General features: G+C 46.5%; 3 non-coding genes across 3 annotated transcripts; all 3 read right to left on the bottom strand.

Annotated features, from left to right (window-relative positions):
- Window positions 1-9132: 9132 nt before the first annotated feature.
- trnae-uuc (transfer RNA glutamic acid (anticodon UUC)) lies at window positions 9133-9204 on the bottom strand. Its single transcript has one exon. It is a non-coding gene; the product is annotated as a tRNA-Glu (tRNA).
- A 7809-nt stretch (window positions 9205-17013) lies between these two features.
- trnan-guu (transfer RNA asparagine (anticodon GUU)) lies at window positions 17014-17087 on the bottom strand. Its single transcript has one exon. It is a non-coding gene; the product is annotated as a tRNA-Asn (tRNA).
- A 3277-nt stretch (window positions 17088-20364) lies between these two features.
- trnan-guu (transfer RNA asparagine (anticodon GUU)) lies at window positions 20365-20438 on the bottom strand. Its single transcript has one exon. It is a non-coding gene; the product is annotated as a tRNA-Asn (tRNA).
- Window positions 20439-24944: the final 4506 nt, after the last annotated feature.

Genomic DNA, 24944 nt, shown 5'->3' on the forward strand with positions numbered 1-24944 from the left:
CGTTTTCGCACAGGGAGTGGGGTCAGTAAGTGGCTGTCTGACAGTAACAAAGAGGCAGATTCTATGGACACAAAAGGGAATTCGGTGGGCATGTTCAATGTAACAATGTGCAGATTTACAGGGAGAAGGCGACACAATGAGACACTTATTTACATATTGTGTTGAACCAGCAGAGCTAAGGTGGGCTGCATGGCCTCAGTCTGCGCTGTCACACATTTCGTGATTCTGAGTGAAATCGGATTTGGACAAACAGAACGTCGGAAATATGACAACGGATATATTCTGCCCAACAGGATACTCCATCACAGCAATGAAGGTGTTTTGACATCATTCTCGAAGGTATATGAGACAATGCAGATTCAAAACCGAGTATCCCTTTGAATCACTGAGTAATTTGTTTACAGTTATTCAGTTGAGGTGAGCGGAGTTGCGCATTGGGAGCCACTCCAGTTGATAGGTCGAAGCCGTTTTCTCCTGTGTGATAGTCCCACCAGCACTCCAATTTGCTGTGCTTCCAGTCAGTAGATGCAGATTACTATCCCATACTGATACACGGGCCACGATGACCCAGCTGTGGTGACAAGCTTGTGAAGGTCTTCGTGCTCTTCTGTTCTCTGTCTGGCTGCTATGATCCGAATCATCAAACCTCTCTTCTCCGAGATAGGAATAAACTGGCGAAAGTGAAACACATCAGTTGCGGTGTGTTCCATGCGCAGGAGGCCCTGCATTAATTCCCCACGCTGTTTCACACAGCAGCATCCTCTCGGTGAATTACACTTGGCAAAAAAATCGATTGAACCAAATCAGTGTCCGCCATTGGATTTTACTGACACCGTTTATAAAATTCAGGCTCACCGTTAATGTGGAGAGGGGCCGTCAGACTGTAGTTTCCGCTCCTTCTGTCGAATAACGATAATTTTAACAGTGTCCAGTGAGAGGAAAGGATTTGCTGTTGGTGGGAAACATTTCTATCTGAACTCGCTGTCACTCTCCTGATCGATAGAAACATAAAGCTGGGAGTCTCTGGATTATGTTGTTAAAGCGTTGGTATTATGTTGTTCACACCGCGCTGTCACCAACTAAACGAGGCAGCTGCCCAGAGAGAGGTGGCTGTGTTCAAATCCCGTGATGAACTGGGGGAGCTGAGCATTTCCCCAAACAATGGGCACTCCACCTCCCTGACACAGTGTTCACAAATCAAACTGACAGCAAAGCTTCACGTGTGATCGAAAGTTTCCAGAAAGCAGACTTGGCTCAACAGATATCCGGAGTGAACGTACTCATTTCTTGATTTGCAGTGTAAGACGTTGGTTATCGGGAGCTTGATGGGATTTGAACACATAATTTCCTAATCTGGAGTCAGACGCACGACCGTTGCGTCACAAACTCACGGCCCAGGGCATGGCTGGAACACGACAGCAAACCTGAGACAGAGATGTTGGCCCGGGAACAGTGTGGGGTGTGGAATTGGCAGGCAACTGGAAGCTCAGGGTCTTTTTGCGGGCAGAACGGAGATGTTCTGTGCAGCAGTCACCCAGTTTATGCTTCGTTTCCCCCAATGAAGATGAGACCACATTGTGAGCAACAAATGCAGTAGATTGGGTTGTGGGAAGAGCAGGTAAAGTGCTGCTTCACTTGGAAAGTAAAGTTGGGCCCTTGGATAGTGAGGGAGCAGGTAAATGGGCTGGTGTCACACATTCAGCAGTTGGAAGGTAATGTGCCATTGGGTGGGAATGGGGTTAGGGTTGATGGGAATGAAGGAAGAGTTGACCCAAGGTATAACTCCTGCACATTTACTTATCCGCCAAATACAGAAATTTGTTAAGTGTGTACAAGGAAATTTTCTAATTCACAATCAGGATGTACATACTGGCGAGGGTGCAAAAGCTAAGGGCCGGCAACCATAATTCTATTAACATGACAATAGTGATTGAAAATAATATATCAGATCTAAAGGTTGAAGTTCTAAATTGGAGGAAGACGCAGGTATGAGGCAAGATCTTTCAAAACCTGATTGGGGGCAGATGTTCGCAGGTTAAAGGACTGCTGGAAAAAGGGAAGCCTTCAAATATGAGATAAGAAGAGTCCAGACACAGTATATTCCTGTTAGGGTGAAAGGAAAGGCTGGTAGGTGTAGGGAATGCTGGATGGCTAGAGAATTTGAGATTTTGGTTAAGATAAAGAAGGATGCATACGTCAGGTATCGACAGAGAGATCGAGTGAATCCTTAGAGAATAAAGGCAGTACGAGCATACTTAAGAGAGAAATCATGAGGGCAAAAAGGGGACATGAGATAGCTTTGGCAAATAGAGTTAAGGAAAACCCAAAGGGTTTTTATAAATACGGTAAGGACAAAACGATAGCAAGGGAGAGAATAGGGCCCCTCAAAGATCAGCAAGGTGGCCTTTGTGTGGAGCTGTTGTACATCGGGTGGGGGTTGGGGGGGCGTGGATACTGAACGGATATTATGTATCACTGTTTACTGTGGAGAAGAGCATTGAAGATATAGAATGTGAGAAAGTAGATGGTGAAATGTTGAAAAAATGTCCATATTACAGATGATAAATTGCTGGATATCTTGAAATGCAGAAAAGTGGATAAATCCCAAGGATCTGATCAGGATTTCCCCAGAACTCTATGGGAAACTGGGGAAGTGATTGCTAGGCCTCTCAATGAGATATTTGTATCATCAATAGTCACAGGTGAGGTGCCGGAAGGCTAGAGGGTGGTTAAGGTGGTGCCACTATTTAAGAAAGGTGGTAAGGAAAAGCCAGGGAACTATAGACCGGTGAGGCAGTCATCCGTGACGGGCAGGTTTTTGGAGAGAATCCTGAAAGATAGGATTTACATGTAATTGGAAAGGAAAGAATTGGTTAAGGATAGTCAGCATGGCTTTATGCTTGGGAAATCATGTCTCACGAACATGATTGAGTTTTTTGAAGAAATACAAAGTGGAATGATGGGTGCAGAGCGATGGACGTGATCTCCATGGACTTCAGGAAGGCGTTCATCAAGTTTCCTCATGGGAGACTGGTGAGCAAGGTTTAATCTCATGGCATGCAGGGTCAACTAGCTATTTGGATACAGAACTGGCTAGGAGAAATAAGACAGAGGGTGGTGATGGAGGGTTGCTTTTCAGACTGAAGGCCTGTGACCAATGGTGTATCACAAGGATCGATGTTGGGTCCACTACTTTTTGTCATTTATATGAATGATTTGTATGTAAACGGAGGAGGTATAGTTAGTAAGTTTGTAGATGACACCAAAATTGGAGGTGTAGGGGACAGTAAAGAAGGTTACCTCAGATTACAACGGGACCTTGATCAGATGGGCCAATGGGCTGAGAAGTGGCAGATGGAGGTCAATGCAGATAAATATGAGGTGCTGAATTTTGGAAAAACAAATCAGAGCAGGACTTTTACATTTCATGGTAAGTTCCTTGGAAGTGTTGCTGAGCAAAGAAACCTTGGTTTTCAGGTTGATAGTTCCTTAAAAGTAGAGACACAGGCAGATTGGATAGTAAAGAAGGCGTTTGGTGTGCTTTCCTTTGTTGGTCAGAGCATCGAGGATAGATGTTGGGAGCTTATGTTGTCACTGTACAGAACATTGGTCAGACCACGTTTGGAATATTGCATGTAATTTTGGTCTGCTACCTATCGGAAAGATGTTGTGAAACTAGAAAAGGTGCAGAAAAGATTTACAAGGATGTTGCCAGGGTTGGAGGGTTGAGCGAAAAAGCGAGGCTGAATAAGACTGTTTTCTCTGGAGCGTCGGAGGCTAAGGGGTGACCTTATAGAAGTTTATAAAATCATGAGGGATATGGATAGCGCAAATGGGCAAGTTCTTTTCCCTGGGATTGGGGAGTCCAGAACTACAGGGCATAGTTTTAGGGAGGGGAGGGGAAAGATATAGAAGGGACTTAAGGGGCAACCTTTTCCCGCAGAGGGTGATGCATGTACGGCATGAGCTGCTGGAGTAAGTGATGGAGGCTGTATAATTACAGCATTTGAAATGCATCGGGATGTGTATGTGAATAGGAAGGTTTTATGGGGATATGCTGGCATATGGGACGAGATTAGGTTAGGATATCTGGGCTGCATGGACAAGTTGGGCCGAAGGGTCTGTTTCCGTGCTGTACATCTGTGTCACTCTGTGAGACTCCATGGGATTCTCTCGGAGAAAGTGAGGACTGCAGATGCTGGAGATCAGAGCTGAAAATGTGTTGCTGGAAAAGCGCAGCAGGTCAGGCAGCATCCAAGGAGCAGGAGAATCGACGTTTCGGGCATGAGCCCTTCTTTAGGAATTTTTATGTATAAACTATAAACATTCCATTAGTTAAATATTGTGAAGTGTGAACCCACTGTTTTCGTCCCCAAGTTCGACCTGAGCTCCCCCCTCCCCCATCCCAGTAACTCTGTTGACAGCCTTCATGTCACATTTAAAACTAGGATCAATAGATTCGTTGTCAGTCGGGGGATGAGCAGTTACAGGAAAAGGGCAGGAAAATACATGTGGAGAATGTCAGATCAGCCACAATCCTATTGAATGCAGAAGCAGGCTCAAGGGGTTGAATGGCATTTTCCTGTTCCTATTTCTTATGGTTCCCGAGCCCTTACTTCTGAAACAGCGTCCTGGCTTCAGTATGTGCCTTTACCGAGAGTGCTGATGTTCCCTTGTGTAATATCAACAACTTAGCAGCTGCTGAAACCTCTTGCTCCTTTGTTACCTCTCAACACAATAAGCCAATGTGTTCAGGGGAGGTGATGGCCGACTTTATTGTCACCAGACTATTCACCCAGGTAATGTTTCTGGGACCTGGGTTCAAAACCTGCCACGGCAGATGGTGGAATCTGCATTCAATATAAATCTGGAATTAAGAGTCTAACAATAAAACTGTTGTGGTTTGTCGTAAAAATGTATCTGGTTTCCTGCTGCGAAACGTGATCTGATCTGATCTACATGTGATTTCAGATCCACTGTCAGCTGATTGAATCTTCACTGCCCTTTCAGTCAACTCTGAAAACTAACCTTTTTTAACTATGATGTTGCCAGAATGATTTATAGACGGCATAGGCTGGGACTTTTTTTGACTGGCGAGTAGAAGGTTGAGGGTGGAGGTTATGGAGGTTTATGAAGTCATGAGGGATAAAGATAAGTTGAATAACCAGTGTCTTTTCCCGAAGGGTAGGGACATTTAAAACTTGGGAGTATATTTTTAAGATGAGAGGGAAAAGATTTAAAAAGGACAGAAGGGGGCAACGATTTTTACATTGAAGGTGGGTCGTGTGTAGAATGAACTGTCAGAGGACGTGCTGGATGCAGGTCATGTTACAATATTTAAAATTATTTGGATAAGTACATATGAGTCAAACACAGGCAGGTGGGTCTAATCTTCCCCCAGATATTCAAAGGGACAGCCAGTCAGAGGGGGGCAGGGCCACGCCTATCGTTGTTGTGTGGCATGTGTGACAGCTGCAACAAGATGTCGCAACTCCTGTGCTCAATGCTCTGACCAATGAAAGCAAGCATGCCAAAAGCCTTCTTCACCACCCTGCCTACCCACGACTCTATTTTCTAGAAGCTAATAACCCGCAACCCTAGATCGCTCTCAGTTCTGGTCCCCTTGGTGTTCTGACTTCTGACTTCTTCAACTCTGGATTTATGTTGAACTTGATGGGATACTTTGTCCAACTCAGCATTTGTAAACAGTATCGCTCGGAGGGATTCATTTGAAACTTTTGAGGAGGTGAGCTCAACAAGATTGAACTATTCAAAGTTACTTGGACTCTATTTTAAAGTTACATCAGGACCAGTAGTCAGAGACACGTACAGCATGGAAACAGGCACTTCGATCCAACTTGTCCATGCTGACCTGATATCCTAAATTAATCTAGTCCCATTTGACAGCACCTGACCCATATACTCTGGCAGCTCATTTCATATATATACCACCCTCTGCATGAAGAAGTTGTCCATTTAATAGATTTTGCCTCTTAACCGAAACCTCTGCCCTCTAGTTCTGGACTCCCCCATCCCAGGGAAAAGCCCTTGTCTATTACCCTGTCCATGCCTCTCATGATTTTGTAACCTCTATTAGGTCACTCCTCTGCCTCTGATGATCCAGTGAAAACAGTCCCAGCCTATGCAGCCTCTCCCTGTAGCTCAAATCCTCCAAACCCCTGCAACATTCCCGTAAATCGTTTCTCATAGAGTAGTCAACGTTTCAGTCCTGAAGAAGGGTTAATACCCAAAACGCTGACTACTCCACATTCTGGTGCTGCCTGGCTTGCTGTATTCTCCCAACCTCCTGCTTCGGCATGCAGTATGTAGTGGCTTAGTGTTTGCCACTGCATCCTCATAGTGCCGGGGGCCCAGGTTTGATTGCAGCCTTGGCTGACTGTATGTGAGGAGTTTGCACTTTCTCCCAGCGTCTGCGTGGGTTTTCTCTGAGTGATAATGTTTTCTTCCATACACCAAAGATGTGCATGTCTTTGGCCATGCTTCCTTGCCCGTAGAGGTAGGTACATTAGGCAGAGGGAAATGGGTCTGGATGGGTTACTCTTCGGCGGGTCGGTGTGGACTTGTTGAGACAAATGGCCTGTTTTCACACTGAAGCTAATCTCATCTGCGCTACTTTTGTCACGAACGAATGACAGAGTAGACTCAACAGGCCGAATGGCTTAACTTCTGCTCCGATGGTCTTGCGGTCTTAGGTTTCTCTGGATCATTTCATTTGGCAATGAGCAGTACCAGGCTCATTGAGCAGCACTGTTCACTGAAAGCAAAGCTCAAAGTATGGTTGAACTCCTACAATGTGGAAACAGGTCCTTCAGCCCAACACATCTGCACTGATCTTCTGAAGAGTAACCCAGTCAGATCCATTTTCCTACCCTCCCTAAATTGCACACAGACCCCAAAGGGTGGAATTATTCCTGGGTTCCTGGTGCCATGAGGCAGCAGTGCAACTCTGAGCCACCATGGGGTTGTGGTTGTGGGGTGTAGGGGACACAATTGCAGTCCAGCAGAAAACAAAACAACCCATCTACTCTCCCACTGCACCCACTGTCAGGACTGGCAGGATGTTCAGTCCTGGGGGGGTGACCCAAGACAACGTCACCCGTGGGTTCTGATTGCTGGGAGCGTTGGTGCCCCTGCTGGTGCTTCCGCAAGTTGCAGGAAAATATGAACCTCTTCCCACACTCGGGCGAGCTGAAGGGCCTCTCCCCAGTGTGGACACGCTGGTGCTTCAGCAGGGTGGAGGAATTGCTGAAGGCCTACCCGCACTCAGGGCAGCAGAATGGCCTCCCCCCCTCCGACACCGCCCTCCGCCCCCACAACCCTCCCCCTGGGTGGATTGGTTGGTGCTTCAGCAGTGTGGAGGAGCGGGTAAAGCCCTTCCCACACCCCGGGCAGGACAACGGCTTCTCCCCAGTGTGGACGGACTAGTTTCTTAGCAGGGCTGAGGAATTGCTGAAGGCCTTCCTGCACTTAGGGCAACTGAGCGACATCTCCTCGATGTGGACCTATCAATGGGCCATCACGTCGGAAGAAAGAGCAAAGCCCTCCCTGAGCTCTGGACAGAAGAACGGCCTCTCCTCAGTGTGGACCCACTGGTGTCTCAGCAGGTGGGAAGAACTGCTGAAGGCCATCTCGCACTTGGAGCCGGAGAACAGCCTTCCCCAGTGTGGACCAACTGGTGCGTCAGCAGGGCAGAGGCCTTCCCGCACTCAGGGGAGCAGAAGGGCTTCTTCCCCTCTGTTTGCCCATTACTGCTTCAGAACCCTTTCAAATTTCACAATATCGTTCTGAGAGGAGGGAGACCAGAATTGCACACAATATTCCAAAAGAGGTCTAACCAATGTCCTGTACAGCCACAATATAACTTCCCAACTCCAATACTCAGTCAGAAGATTGCAAAAGCTTTCAAAACCCACAAAAAACAAACAGGAAAGAATGGAGGGAAAAATCGAATGTTTGAGAGTCAGCTTGGAAGCATCAATGAGAAATCGGCGTACTGGGTTTATTGGGTACCCATTCTCCTTAAATACACTATATACGTATTTCTCTTCTGTTCTTCATAGTTTCTCTCTGCTGCAGTTTGTAGTGGCTGGTTGAAATAATGTCCTGATGCAGCTTCGTTTGTGTGTGTTGGGATGATTGCTTCTGTGGTTAAGTATTTGTTTTGTGTGTGTTGTTTTTCTGTAGATGCTAGTTTGAAGCTCCCCATTGACTGTTTGCTCTACTGTGACATCTAGGAATGGCACTTTGTTGTTGTTCTCCTTCTCTTCAAACCAGGAGCCCCCCTCAGGCCATAGTCTCACGACTTGGAACATCAATATACAGACTTGTCAAAGGCCTCCGTAGAAGGCTAAAACACCAAGTCGAAGATTCACACAACTCTATTTACTCCATCCAAGAATTCCTGAACACCAAAGACACTAAGATCGAAGAGGATGGAATAATGATGTCCTTTGACATAACAGCCCTGTTCAATCCATTAACATCAACGTAGCCAAAGAAAACTGAAGACACTACTCGAACAACCAAAGACACAAACACAGCATCAACTTCATCAGCAAAGATAGCACTGTCAACTTCATGGAACTGTGCCTTACCACCCACTTCATATTCAGTAACAAGCCCTACAAACAAATCAACGAAACACCCATGGAACCACCAATATTAGTATTCCTCGCAGAAGCAATAATGCAGAGACTCGAACAAACAGCCCTTTCGATGATCCAACCCAAACTTTGGGTCCCCTACAGCAATGACACTTTTGTCATCAAAAAATGAAACAAATTAGAGGAAACCTACAACACCATCAACAATATCCTGACTGGCATAAAATTCACAAAAGAGGAGAACAACAACAAAGTGCCATTTCTACATGTCACAGTAGAGTGAACAGTCAATGGTAAATTCAAAACAGCGTCTACAGGAAAACAACGCACGCGAGCCAAGAACTTAACGACAGAAGCAATCATCCCTACACATGCAAACAAATCTGAATCAGGACACTATATCAACGAGCCACGACACACAGCTGCACCGAGGAACGACGAAGATCAACAAATAAACAAGCCGAGTATTTTAGAAGCACGGGCAACCTATGAAACCCCTGAAAACTGCTTCGCTGACCGGGAATCGAACCCGGGCCGCGGCGGTGAAAGCGCCGAATCCTAACCACTAGACCACCAGGGAGACACAAGCAAATGCTGACAGCTCTACCAAAAGTTTCTTCCCTGCCCGGAAATCAAATCTGGGCCACGGTCGTGAGAAGGCGTTCACCTGTGTATCCAACAATGTCATTTCTTGTATCCATTGCTCCTGATGCGGTCTCCTCTACATTGGGGAGACTGGAGACTCCTCGCAGAGCCAAGTCACAGCGCTTGAGGGAACATCTCCAGGACACCCGCACCAATCAACCTCATCGCCCTCTGGCCCAACAGTTCAAACCCCCTCCCACTCTGCCGAGGACATTCAGGTCCTGGGCATCCTCCATCGCCGCTCCATCACCACCCGATGCCTGGGGGATGAACGCCTCATCTACTGCTTCAGATAAAGTCAACCACAAGCCATCAATGCAGACTTCTACAGTTTCCTCATTTCCCCTTCCCCCCTCCTTACCTCAGTTCCAACCTTCCAGCTCAGCGCTGTCCTTATGACCTGTCCGACCTGCCAATCTCCCTTCTCACCTATCCGCTCCACCCTACTCTCTGACCTGTCACCTCCATCCCCACCCCCATTCACCTATTGTACTCTTTGCTACCTTTGGCCCAGCAACACTCGATTTATCTTTCCACCCTGGAGGCGTCCTGCCTTAATTCCTGATGAAGGCCTTTTACCCGAAACGTCGATTTTACTACTCCTCGGAAGCTGTCTGACCTGCTGTACTTTTCCAGCACCACTCTGATCTAAACTCTGGTTTCCAGCATCTGCAGTCCTCACTTTTGACTCACCAATAAACTCAGTGTGACGATTTCACATCAACAAACTGGCACAAGCAGACACAACGTCGACAGAAACACTAGCACATTACTTTACATTAAAGACATCTGTGAAATGATGTCAAGACAACTCAATCCTCTCAGCATCATGGTCGCCCACAAACCTACCAACACACTTAAACAGCGGCTAATGAACCTGAAATACCCGATAGAAACAACCAGCGAACGAATGTTTTTTACAAAATACCATACAAGGAAATATATACATGACCTCTGCACACAGGTCTCTGAGGCAATAAATGCTGGGATGAGATAATGAAGATTATTTCAGCCAAGACGAATCGGCACTGACTGGACAGCCATTTAAAATCAACGCTGTCAGCCCAGGATGGAAGACCCGAAGGGATGGACAGTTTTCTTATTTCCTGAAGATTTACAAAGCTGAGACTGGGTTTTGGTGTTTGTTCCCTTTCCACTCCCAGGAGCCGCAGTGGTTGGGGCGGTGAGTTGGGGAAAGTGAAATGTGCCCGCGAGCAGCGTGTGTGGCTACTTCAGCTTCCCCTCCTCTGACAGCGCTGTGACTTTACTCTGATGTTCTCAGGGACACTTCCCGACGCGAGACAGTGAAATGAGTCTCGTTCCTGCAGATCAGCAATTCAAACCGTATGCCGGCTTCAGGACAATGCGAAAGATTAATTGGGGTATGTGAAGAAGCTGTGAGCTGCATTTCAAACAGGTAGGTGGAGTCAGATGCGTCAACCATTGCGCCCCGTCACTGTGCAGACCTGACGCCGCCATGCTGCAGAGTTCTGACGTTAACACGGACATGCGCAGCAATGGGAACATTCACAAGAGGAACAGCCAAAGATAATCACCGTCACTGCTTCCCTTCCATAGTCCCAACTTTGTGAAGCACTATCTTTCACTGGCAAATAAAACACATTAATCCTCAGGTGCCGACTTCACTTCGATCACGACTTCACACCCCAAACTGTTCTCGTCTCATTTCCAAATACTTGGCTCAGAGCTTCAAAAACTGTTCTGTGGGTATCTGATTGTTACACCCTGTCAGGCAGTGGGTTGTAGATTCCCGACCAGGCCCAATGTGATTGAAATATTTCAACTCCTCCACTGAGTTGCATCTTTAAAAAAATCGTGGAGCAATCTCCCTTTCCTTTTTACGACATTTCTCAACTGTAGTCGGCAGGGTTCACACCTGCGTGGGGAAAGCGCAATGGATTTCATCTCCATCGCACTCACCAATCGGCCCACCAAAACAGAACCACACTGACAGCTTCATTTCCCAGGTCTCTCTGCCTGTGGAGCTGAGAAAGAGGGAATCATTGCAGAGTTTGATTGAATCCAATCACTTCACAAGATTCGAAATGGTTAAATATCTGCAAATGGCGGGTCTGGGTGTTTCATCACGAAACATGACGTGGACCTAGTCAGCAGATTACCACCCTGGGCGGGGAGCCCCACAGGATCTCTACGCCAACACGTTAACTGTTCGGCCACAACTACACGCCCAAAGTTGTGGTCTAAACTTTCTCATGGAATACTTCTAACAGGAAAGGTGAGTATTGGGATTGTCCTGTCCGCGCCATAACCCCAACGGTTCCTGTTCCCCTGGATTTGATCAAGACAGAGGAGGCTGATGGGAGATCGAATTGAACTACACACATTGATGAGAGATAGAGCGGGTGGGAAGGATCCATTCCCATGCGTAGAGCGATTAATAATCAGGGCCGAAAATAAGGAGCCACTTCAAGAAATTTGGGGTTCATTCAGCAAAGCTAATGTAGAACTGTTCACAGAAAATTGTGATGAAAATCTCTCGAGTTATTTTGATGAGAAGTGTTGATGATGCTAAAACAATCGATAGGATGAACGTAGATTGGTCAATGTATTTGGTGACAGTTCTGTTCTAGCCCTGTGAGCGAAACCTGGATCTGAAGGAGTAGAAGGGACATTAACAAAATCGATCTGAAATTGGACACGTGACAAGAAACAGAGCCATCATGAACAGTTGGCTTTTGAACTGGAGAAGGTTTCTCGTGAAATTAGCTTGAGGCTTGAGGTATGCAAGGTCAAGATAATTTAGGTAAAACACGGAAACGCTATCCTCATTAGCAGACAGTGAAAAGATTACCAGACACAAATTAAACATTTTCGACAAGTGATACAGGGGACTGGGAAGATAAGTATTATAAACTGTGAACAGCAAAGTTCTGGAGCACAACACATACATTCAAAGACCGAAAACATCCAGGTCCTGATTAATCAGATTGCATTGTGGTGCTTTTTTTGCAAAACATCCACATGCAATGTCCTACAAAAGAGTGGCAAGACCCATCCCTCTCAGCCCAGGATAGAAAATCCGAAGGGATGAACGTTTGTTGATTTTCTGAAGATTCACAGAGCTTAGACTGGGTTTTGGTGATTGTTTCTTTTCCACAACGTTGAGGCGTTGAGTTGGGGAGAATAAAATGTGCCCGTGAGCAGCATGTGGGGCTATTTCAGCTTCCCCTCATCTGACTGCGCTGTGAGTTGACTCCGATGTTCTCAGGGACATTTACCGACGCGAGACAGTGAAAGGATTCTCATTCCAGCAGATCGGGAATTCAAACCGTATGCCGGCTTCAGGACAAAGAGAAGAGTAATTGCGGTGTGTGAAGAAGCTGTGAGCTGCATTTCAAACAGGTAGGTGGAGTCAGATGCATCATCCATTGCGCCCCGGCCCTGTGCGTATCTAACGCCACCATGCTGCAGAGTTCTGACGTTAACACGGACATGCGCAGCAATGGGTTCATTCACAAGGTGAACAACCAAAGATAATCACCGTCACTGATTCCCTTCCACAGGCCCAACTTTGTGAAGCAGTATCTTTCACTGGCAAAGGAAACACCCTTGTCCTCAGGTGCCTGCTTCATTTCGATCACGATTTCAAGCACATCACTGTACTAGTCTCATTTCCAAACACTTTGCTCATTGCCTCAAAAGAAGCTCTGAGGGTATCTGCTTGTTCCACCCGAACAGGCAGTGGGTTGCAGATTCCCACCAGTCCCAATTTGAGTGAAATATTTTTCCCCCTCCACTGATTTGAATCTTAAAGAAGAAGCCGGGGAGCAAGCTCCCTTTCTTTTCGACGACATTTCTCATTTTGTACTCGGAAGGGTTCACACCTGCGAGGGGAAACCGCAATGGATTTCATGTACATCGCATTAACCACTCGGCCCACGAATACAGAACCACACTGACAGCTTGACCTCCCAGGTCTATCTGCCTATGGAGCTGAGAAAGAGTGAATCATCGCAGAGTTTGTTTGAATCCAATCACTTCACAGTGATTCGAAAGGGTTAAATATCGGCACATGGTGTTTGCAGATATTTCGGTGTTTCACCCCAAAAGATGAAATGAACTTTCAGTTAGAAATTGCAGGAGGAACTCAGCAGGTCAGGCAACATCTGTGCAAAGAGAATCAGAGGCAACATTTCAAAAATCGGTTTTCAGCGACAGGTACTGTCAAACCTGCCGAGTTTCTCTTTTGGTCTGGTCTTCTCAGCATACGCAGTCCCTTACGTGAGACATTAATTCAATTCCGAAACCCCTTTATGGAGAAGAATTCCGCTTGGGGAACATTTTCCTGACCCCATGAAAAGCGCGCTGCTTCGAAGCCAAAGAAGGTCAGCGAACACACCGCCCCTGAGTGGGCTCGAACCACCAACCTTTCGATTAACAGCCTAATGCGCTGACCAATTGCGCCACAGAGACAGGCGCTGTGGTGGGCTACACCATCGCGTAGTGATTTTATAATTCAGCCTCCCCGCCGAGAATTACAATTGGCGTCTATCAGTTTTACTTTTCCATAATCAAGCCTGGGAGATGTGTTGTGGAGATACCGGGGACAGTCTGCAGACGCATCCATGTCACGAGGAACTAGCTTTCTTACTCCGGGGCCGGCGCCCTTCCAGCCTTTCAGTGTTTTGCCTGTTCCCGAGTTCTCTCATTGGCTCGCAGGGGAGAAGGGGTTTGAATTCCTGATGTTCAGGAACGACAATTCTTTCAATGTCTCAGATCAGTTCATGTGCCGAGAACATCAAAGTCAACCTCCCGGCCTCTTCAACAAGGGGACGGTGTCTGGACTGTCTCTGCTCATATCGGACAGGTCATCTTTCATTCTCCTCTAAATCCGCTTCCCAAAGTGTTTCTAAAGGTTCACAAAGCTGGAGACTGGGATTTCTGTTTTGCTTCATGAACATTTGAACATTTTTCCATTTCCTAACTGACAATATTTTGCCAAAATCTCTTCCAATTGTACGCCTTGCCTCATGTCCAGGGATGAGGAATTTCCATTTTGGGGAGACATTCCCAAGGTGGAGAATGTTCGCTTTGGAGCAAAGAAGGATAACTGGAGATTTCCTGGGGCTGTTGGTCATGATGGGAGAAGAAGCGGTGGGAATGGGCAGATTAATGATCAGAAGAACCAATTGCCACTGACCAGAGTCAGTTACCAGAGGAGAGGGATTGAAGTTCTTGAATGAAAAGCAGCACTTGTGCCTAATAAACACAGAGAATACTGCAGAAAGGCAACGGGTCGAGCAGCATCTGTGGAAATGGAAACAGAGCTGACGTTGTGAGTCTGATACGTTGTTTGTTCAGAACCCGAGTTTCCTGCATGGCAATCAATTCCCAGACATGAGAAAACGGGTCTTTATTGAGACGGGTTTTGTGAAGTTTGAGCGATAATGCAACCAACAGGAAGTCATTTAAAATCGCCAGCGAAGAAAGCATAGCCAGCAGGTTACCACCCTGGGCGGGGGAGCCCCAAAGGATCTCTACGCCAACACCTTAAGTGTTCGGCCACAACTACACGCCCAAAGTTGTGCTCTAAACTTTCTCATGGAATACTTCTAACAGGAAAGGTGAGTATTGGGATTGTCGTGTCCGCGCCATAGCCCCAACGGTTCCTGTTGGCCTGGATTTGATCAGGACAGAGGAGGCTGATGGGAGATCGAAGTGAACTAAACACATTGATGAGAGATAGAGCAGCTGGGAAGGATCCATTCCCATGCGTAGAGAGATTAATAATCAGGGCCGAAAATAAGGAGCCACTTCAAGAAATTTGGGGTTCATTCAGCAAAGCAAAGGTATGACTGTTCACAGAAAATTGTGATGAAAATCTCTCGAGTTATTTTGATGAGAAGTGTTGATGATGCTAATACAATCAATACGATGAACGTAGATTGGTAAATGTATTTGGTGACAGTTCTGTTCTCGCCCTGTGAGCGAAACCTGGATCTGAAGGAGTAGAAGGGACATTAACAAAATCGATCTGAAATTGGACACGTGACAAGAAACAGAGCCATCATGAACAGTTGGCTTTTGAACTGGAGAAGGTTACTCGTGAAATTAGCTTGAGGCTTGAGGTATGCAAGGTCAAGATAATTTACGTAAAACACGGAAACGCTATCCTCATTAGCAGACAGTGAAAGGATTACAAGACACAAATTAAACATTTTCGACAAGTGATACAGGGGACTGGGAAGATAAGTATTATAAACTGTGAACAGCAAAGTTCTGGAGCACAACACTTACATTCAAAGACCGAAAACATCCAGGTCCTGATTAATCAGATTGCATTGTGGTGCTTTTTTGCAAAACATCTACTTGCAATGTCCTACAAAAGAGTGACAAAACCCATCGCTGTCAGCCTAGGATAGAAAATCCGAAGGGATGAACGTTTGCTGATTTTCTGAAGATTCACAGAGCTTAGACAGGGTTTTGGTGATTGTTTCTTTTCCACTCCCAGGAGCCGCAGTGGTTGAGGCGTTGAGTTGGGGAGAATAAAATGTGCCTGTAAACAGCGTGTGGGGCTATTTCAGCTTCCCCTCATCTGACTGCGCTGTGAGTTGACTCAGATGTTCTCAGGGACATTTACTGACGCGAGACAGTGTAAGGATTCTCATTCCCGCAGATCGGGAATTCAAACCGTATGCCGGCTTCAGGACAATGAGAAAGATTAATTGGGGTGTGTGAAGAAGCTGTGAGCTGCATTTCAAACAGGGAGGTGGAGTCAGATGCATCATCCATTGCGCCCCGGCCCTGTGCGTATCTCACGCCACCATGCTGCAGAGTTCTGACGTTAACACGGACATGCGCAGCAATGGGTTCATTCACAAGGTGAACAACCAAAGTTAATCACCGTCACTGATTCCCTTCCACAGGCCCAACTTGGTGAAGCAGTATCTTTCACTGGCAAAGGAAACACCCTTGTCCTCAGATGGCTGCTTCATTTCGATCACGATTTCAAGCACCTCACTGTTCTAGTCTCATTTCCAAACACTTTGCTCATAGCCTCAAAAGAAGCTCTGCGGGTATCTGCTTGTTCCACCCGAACAGGCAGTGGGTTGCAGATTCCCACCAGTCCCAATTTGAGTGAAATATTTTTCCCCCTCCACTGATTTGAATCTTAAAGAAGAAGCCGGGGAGCAAGCTCCCTTTCTTTTCGACGACATTTCTCATTTTGTACTCGGCAGGGTTCACACCTGCGAGGGGAAACCGCAATGGATTTCATGTACATCGCATTAACCACTCGGCCCACGAATACAGAACCACACTGACAGCTTGACTTCCCAGGCCTGTCTGCCTATGGAGCTGAGAAAGAGTGAATCATCGCAGAGTTTGTTTGAATCCAATCACTTCACAGTGATTCGAAAGGGTTAAATATCGGCACATGGTGTTTGCAGATATTTCGGTGTTTCACCCCAAAAGATGAAATGAACTTTCAGTTAGAAATTGCAGGAGGAACTCAGCAGGTCAGGCAACATCTGTGGAAAGAGAATCAGAGGCAACATTTCAAAATTGTGTTTTCACCGACAGGTACTGTCAAACCTGCCTAGTTTCTCTTTTGGTCTCGTCTTCTCAGCAAACGCAGTCCCTTCCGTTAGACATCAATTCAATTCAGAAACCCCTTTGTGGAGAAGATTTCCGTTTGGGGAAAATTTTCCTGACGCCATTAATAGCGCACAGCTTCGAAGCCAAAGAAGGGCAGCGAGCACACCGCCCCTGGGTGGGCTCGAACCACCAACCTTTCGGTTAACAGCCGAACGCGCTGACCAATTGCGCCACAAAGACAGGCGCTGACGTGGGCTGCACCATCGCCTGGTGATTTTATAATTCAGCCTCCCTGCCGAGAATTACAATTGTCGTCTATCATTTTTACTTTTCCATAATCAAGCCTGGGAGATCTCTTGTGGAGATACCGGGGACAGTCTGCAGACACATCCATGTCACGAGGAACTAGCTTTCTTACTCCGGGGCCGTCGCCCTTCCAGCCTTTCAGTGTTTTGCCTGTTCCCGAGTTCTCTCGTTGGCTCGCAGGGGAGAAGGGGTTTGAATTCATGATGTGCAGGAACGACAATTCTTTCATTGTCTCAGATCAGTTCATGTGCCAAGAACATCAGAGTCAACCTCCCGGCCTCGTCAACAAGGGGACGGTGTCTGGACTGTCTCTGCTCAATCGGACCGGTCATCTTTCATTCTCCTCTAAATCCGCTTCGCAAAGTGTTTCTAAAGGTTTACAAAGCTGGAGACTGGGATTTCTGTTTTGCTTCATGAACATTTGAACATTTTTCCATTTCCTAACTGACAATATTTTGCCAAATTCTCTTCCCTTGCCTCATGTCCAGGGATGAGGAATTTCCATTTTGGGGAGACATTCCCAAGGTGGAGAATGTTCGCTTTGGAGCAAAGAAGGAAAACTGGAGATTTCCTGGGGCTGTTGGTCACGATGGAGGAAGAAGCGGTGGGAATGGGCAGTTTAATGATCAGAAGAACCAATTGCCACTGACCAGAGTCAGTTACCAGAGGACAGGGATTGAAGTTCTTGAATGAAAAGCAGCACTTATGCCTAATAAACACAGAGAATACTGCAGAAAGCCAACGGGTCGAGCAGCATCTGTGGACAGGGAAACAGAGCTGACGTTGTGAGTCTGGTACGTTGTTTGTTCAGAACCCGAGTTTCCTGCATGGCAATCAATTCCCAGACATGAGAAAACGGGTCTTTATTGAGACGGGTTTTGTGAAGTTTGAGCGATAATGCAACCAACAGGAAGTCATTTAAAATCGCCAGCGAAGAAATCATAGCCAGCAGGTTACCAACCTGGGCGGGGAGCCCCAAAGGATCTCTACGCCAACACCTTAAGTGTTCGGCCACAACTACACGCCCAAAGTTGTGGTCTAAACTTTCTCATGGAATAGTTCTAACAGGAAAGGTGAGTATTGGGATTGTCCTGTCCGCGCCATAGCCCCAACGGTTCCTGTTGCCCTGGATTTGATCAGGACAGAGGAGGCTGATGGGAGATCGAATTGAACTACACACATTGATGAGAGATAGAGCGGCTGGGAAGGATCCATTCCCATGCGTAGAGAGATTAATAATCAGCGCCGAAAATAAGGAGCCACTTCAAGAAATTTGGGGTTCATTCAGCAAAGCTAATGTATGACTGTTCACAGAAAATTGTGATGAAAGTCCCTCGAGTTATTTTGATGAGAGGTGTTGATGATGCTAATACAATCGATAGGATGAACGTAGATTGGTAAATGTATTTGGTGACAGTTCTATTCTAGCCCTGTGAGCGAAACCTGGATCTGAAGGAGTAGAAGGGACATTAACAACATCGATCTGAAATTGGACACGTGACAAGGAACAGAGCCATCATGAACAGTTGGCTTTTGAACTGGAGAAGGTTTCTCGGGAAATTCGCTTGAGGCTTGAGGTATGCAAGGTCAAGATAATTTAGGTAAAACACGGAAACGCTATCCTCATTAGCAGACAGTGAAAGGATTACAAGACACAAATTAAACATTTTCGACAAGTGATACAGGGGACTGGGAAGATAAGTATTATAAACTGTGAACAGCAAAGTTCTGGAGCACAACACATACATTCAAAGACCGAAAACATCCAGGTCCTGATTAATCAGATTGCATTGTAGTGCATTTTTGCAAAACATCCACTTGCAATGTCCTACAAAAGAGTGACAAAACCCATCCCTGTCAGCCCAGGATAGAAAATCCGAAGGGATGAACGTTTGCTGATTTTCTGAAGATTCACAGAGCTTGGACTGGGTTTTGGTGATTGTTTCTTTTCCACTCCCAGGAGCCGCAGTGTTTGACGCGTTGAGTTGGGGAGAATAAAATGTGCCCGTGAGCAGCATGTGGGGCTATTTCAGCTTCCCCTCATCTGACTGCGCTGTGAGTTGACTCAGATGTTCTCAGGGACATTTACTGACGCGAGACAGTGAAAGGATTCTCATTCCCGCAGATCGGGAATTCAAACCGTATGCCGGCTTCAGGACAATGAGAAAGATTAATTGGGGTGTGTGAAGAAGCTGTGAGCTGCATTTCAAACAGGTAGGTGGAGTCAGATGCATCATCCATTGCGCCCCGGCCCTGTGCGTATCTCACGCCACCATGCTGCAGAGTTCTGACGTTAACACGGACATGCGCAGCAATGGGTTCATTCACAAGGTGAACAACCAAAGATAATCACCGTCACTGATTCCCTTCCACAGGCCCAACTTTGTGAAGCAGTATCTTTCACTGGCAAAGGAAACACCCTTGTCCTCAGGTGCCTGCTTCATTTCGATCACGATTTCAAGCACCTCACTGTTCTAGTCTCATTTCCAAACACTTTGCTCATAGCCTCAAAAGAAGCTCTGCGGGTATCTGCTTGTTCCACCCGAACAGGCAGTGGGTTGCAGATTCCCACCAGTCCCAATTTGAGTGAAATATTTTTCCCCCTCCACTGATTTGAATCTTAAAGAAGAAGCCGGGGAGCAAGCTCCCTTTCTTTTCGACGACATTTCTCATTTTGTACTCGGCAGGGTTCACACCTGCGAGGGGAAACCGCAATGGATTTCATGTACATCGCATTAACCACTCGGCCCACGAATACAGAACCACACTGACAGCTTGACTTCCCAGGCCTGTCTGCCTATGGAGCTGAGAAAGAGTGAATCATCGCAGAGTTTGTTTGAATCCAATCACTTCACAGTGATTCGAAAGGGTTAAATATCGGCACATGGTGTTTGCAGATATTTCGGTGTTTCACCCCAAAAGATGAAATGAACTTTCAGTTAGAAATTGCAGGAGGAACTCAGCAGGTCAGGCAACATCTGTGGAAAGAGAATCAGAGGCAACATTTCAAAATTGTGTTTTCACCGACTGGTACTGTCAAACCTGCCTAGTTTCTCTTTTGGTCTCATCTTCTCAGCAAACGCAGTCCCTTCCGTTAGACATCAATTCAATTCAGAAACCCCTTTGTGAAGAAGATTTCCGTTTGGGGAAAATTTTCCTGACGCCATTAAAAGCGCACAGCTTCGAAGCCAAAGAAGGGCAGCGAACACACTGCCCCTGGGTGGGCTCGAACCACCAACCTTTCGGTAAACAGCCGAACGCGCTGACCAATTGCGCCACAGAGACAGGCGCTGACGGGGGCTGCACCATCGCCTGGTGATTTTATAATTCAGCCTCCCCGCCGAGAATTACAATTGTCGTCTATCAGTTTTACTTTTCCATAATCAAGCCTGGGAGATCTCTTGTGGAGATACCGGGGACAGTCTGCAGACACATCCATGTCACGAGGAACTAGCTTTCTTACTCCGGGGCCGACGCCCTTCCAGCCTTTCAGTGTTTTGCCTGTTCCCGAGTTCTCTCGTTGGCTCGCAGGGGAGAAGGGGCTTGAATTCATGATGTGCAGGAACGACAATTCTTTCATTGTCTCAGATCAGTTCATGTGCCAAGAACATCAGAGTCAACCTCCCGGCCTCGTCAACAAGGGGACGGTGTCTGGACTGTCTCAGCTCAATCGGACCGGTCATCTTTCATTCTCCTCTAAATCCGCTTCGCAAAGTGTTTCTAAAGGTTCACAAAGCTGGAGACTGGGATTTCTGTTTTGCTTCATGAACATTTGAACATTTTTCCATTTCCTAACTGACAATATTTTGCCAAAATCTCTTCCAATTGTACGCCTTGCCTCATGTCCAGGGATGAGGAATTTCCATTTTGGGGAGACATTCCCAAGGTGGAGAATGTTCGCTTTGGAGCAAAGAAGGAAAACTGGAGATTTCCTGGGGCTGTTGGTCACGATGGAGGAAGAAGCGGTGGGAATGGGCAGTTTAATGATCAGAAGAACCAATTGCCACTGACCAGAGTCAGTTACCAGAGGACAGGGATTGAAGTTCTTGAATGAAAAGCAGCACTTGTGCCTAATAAACACAGAGAATACTGCAGAAAGCCAACGGGTCGAGCAGCATCTGTGGAAAGGGAAACAGAGCTGACGTTGTGAGTCTGGTACGTTGTTTGTTCAGAACCCGAGTTTCCTGCATGGCAATCAATTCCCAGACATGAGAAAACGGGTCTTTATTGAGACGGGTTTTGTGAAGTTTGAGCGATAATGCAACCAACAGGAAGTCATTTAAAATCGCCAGCGAAGAAATCATAGCCAGCAGGTTACCAACCTGGGCGGGGAGCCCCAAAGGATCTCTACGCCAACACCTTAAGTGTTCGGCCACAACTACACGCCCAAAGTTGTGGTCTAAACTTTCTCATGGAATAGTTCGAACAGGAAAGGTGAGTATTGGGATTGTCCTGTCCGCGCCATAGCCCCAACGGTTCCTGTTGCCCTGGATTTGATCAGGACAGAGGAGGCTGATGGGAGATCGAATTGAATTACACACATTGATGAGAGATAGAGCGGTTGGGAAGGATCCATTCCCATGCGTAGAGAGATTAATAATCAGGGCCGAAAATAAGGAGCCACTTCAAGAAATTTGGGGTTCATTCAGCAAAGCTAATGTATGACTGTTCACAGAAAATTGTGATGAAAGTCTCTCGAGTTATTTTGATGAGAAGTGTTGATGATGCTAATACAATCGATAGGATGAACGTAGATTGGTAAATGTATTTGGTGACAGTTCTGTTCTAGCCCTGTGAGCGAAACCTGGATCTGAAGGAGTAGAAGGGACATTAACAACATCGATCTGAAATTGGACACGTGACAAGAAACAGAGCCATCATGAACAGTTGGCTTTTGAACTGGAGAAGGTTTCTCGTGAAATTCGCTTGAGGCTTGAGGTATGCAAGGTCAAGATAATTTAGGTAAAACACGGAAACGCTATCCTCATTAGCAGACAGTGAAAGGATTACAAGACACAAATTAAACATTTTCGACAAGTGATACAGGGGACTGGGAAGATAAGTATTGTAAACTGTGAACAGCAAAGTTCTGGAGCACAACACATACATTCAAAGACCGAAAACATCCAGGCCCTGATTAATCAGATTGCATTGTAGTGCATTTTTGCAAAACATCCACTGGCAATGTCCTACATAAGAGTGACAAAACCCATCCCTGTCAGCCCAGGATAGAAAATCCGAAGGGATGAACGTTTGCTGATTTTCTGAAGATTCACAGAGCTTGGACTGGGTTTTGGTGATTGTTTTTTTTTCCACTCCCAGGAGCCGCAGTGTTTGAGGCGTTGAGTTGGGGAGAATAAAATGTGCCCGTGAGCAGCATGTGGGGCTATTTCAGCTTCCCCTCATATGACTGCGCTGTGAGTTGACTCAGATGTTCTCAGGGACATTTACTGACGCGAGACAGTGAAAGGATTCTCATTCCCGCAGATCGGGAATTCAAACCGTATGCCGGCTTCAGGACAATGAGAAAGATTAATTGGGGTGTGTGAAGAAGCTGTGAGCTGCATTTCAAACAGGGAGGTGGAGTCAGATGCATCATCCATTGCGCCCCGGCCCTGTGCATATCTCACGCCACCATGCTGCAGAGTTCTGACGTTAACACGGACATGCGCAGCAATGGGTTCATTCACAAGGTGAACAACCAAAGATAATCACCGTCACTGATTCCCTTCCACAGGCCCAACTTTGTGAAGCAGTATCTTTCACTGGCAAAGGAAACACCCTTGTCCTCAGGTGCCTGCTTCATTTCGATCACGATTTCAATCCCCTCACTCTTCTAGTCTCATTTCCAAACACTTTGCTCATAGCCTCAAAAGAAGCTCTGCGGGTATCTGCTTTTTCCACCCGAACAGGCAGTGGGTTGCAGATTCCCACCAGTCCCAATTTGAGTGAAATATTTTTCCCCCTCCACTGATTTGAATCTTAAAGAAGAAGCTGGGGAGCAAGCTCCCTTTCTTTTCGACGACATTTCTCATTTTGTACTCGGCAGGGTTCACACCTGCGAGGGGAAACCGCAATGGATTTCATGTACATCGCATTAACCACTCGGCCCACGAATACAGAACCACACTGACAGCTTGACTTCCCAGGCCTGTCTGCCTATGGAGCTGAGAAAGAGTGAATCATCGCAGAGTTTGTTTGAATCCAATCACTTCACAGTGATTCGAAAGGGTTAAATATCGGCACATGGTGTTTGCAGATATTTCGGTGTTTCACCCCAAAAGATGAAATGAACTTTCAGTTAGAAATTGCAGGAGGAACTCAGCAGGTCAGGCAACATCTGTGGAAAGAGAATCAGAGGCAACATTTCAAAATTGTGTTTTCACCGACAGGTACTGTCAAACCTGCCTAGTTTCTCTTTTGGTCTCATCTTCTCAGCAAACGCAGTCCCTTCCGTTAGACATCAATTCAATTCAGAAACCCCTTTGTGAAGAAGATTTCCGTTTGGGGAAAATTTTCCTGACGCCATTAAAAGCGCACAGCTTCGAAGCCAAAGAAGGGCAGCGAACACACCGCCCCTGGGTGGGCTCGAACCACCAACCTTTCGGTTAACAGCCGAACGCGCTGACCAATCCCGCCACAGAGACAGGCGCTGACGTGGGCTGCACCATCGCCTGGTGATTTTATAATTCAGCCTCCCCGCCGAGAATTACAATTGTCGTCTATCAGTTTTACTTTTCCATAATCAAGCCTGGGAGATCTCTTGTGGACATACCAGGGACAGTCTGCAGACACATCCATGTCACGAGGAACTAGCTTTCTTACTCCGGGGCCGTCGCCCTTCCAGCCTTTCAGTGTTTTGCCTGTTCCCGAGTTCTCTCGTTGGCTCGCAGGGGAGAAGGGGCTTGAATTCATGATGTGCAGGAACGACAATTCTTTCATTGTCTCAGATCAGTTCATGTGCCAAGAACATCAGAGTCAACCTCCCGGCCTCGTCAACAAGGGGACGGTGTCTGGACTGTCTCTGCTCAATCGGACCGGTCATCTTTCATTCTCCTCTAAATCCGCTTCGCAAAGTGTTTCTAAAGGTTCACAAAGCTGGAGACTGGGATTTCTGTTTTGCTTCATGAACATTTGAACATTTTTCCATTTCCTAACTGACAATATTTTGCAGAATTCTCTTCCCTTGCCTCATGTCCAGGGATGAGGAATTTCCATTTTGGGGAGACATTCCCAAGGTGGAGAATGTTCGCTTTGGAGCAAAGAAGGAAAACTGGAGATTTCCTGGGGCTGTTGGTCACGATGGAGGAAGAAGCGGTGGGAATGGGCAGTTTAATGATCAGAAGAACCAATTGCCACTGACCAGAGTCAGTTACCAGAGGACAGGGATTGAAGTTCTTGAATGAAAAGCAGCACTTGTGCCTAATAAACACAGAGAATACTGCAGAAAGCCAACGGGTCGAGCAGCATCTGTGGAGAGGGAAACAGAGCTGACGTTGTGAGTCTGGTACGTTGTTTGTTCAGAACCCGAGTTTCCTGCATGGCAATCAATTCCCAGACATGAGAAAACGGGTCTTTATTGAGACGGGTTTTGTGAAGTTTGAGCGATAATGCAACCAACAGGAAGTCATTTAAAATCGCCAGCGAAGAAATCATAGCCAGCAGGTTACCAATCTGGGCGGGGAGCCCCAAAGGATCTCTACGCCAACACCTTAAGTGTTCGGCCACAACTACACGCCCAAAGTTGTGGTCTACACTTTCTCATGGAATAGTTCTAACAGGAAAGGTGAG

The sequence above is a fragment of the Chiloscyllium punctatum genome, chromosome 36, assembly GCF_047496795.1.
Source record: "Chiloscyllium punctatum isolate Juve2018m chromosome 36, sChiPun1.3, whole genome shotgun sequence".
Classification (NCBI taxonomy): domain Eukaryota; kingdom Metazoa; phylum Chordata; class Chondrichthyes; order Orectolobiformes; family Hemiscylliidae; genus Chiloscyllium; species Chiloscyllium punctatum.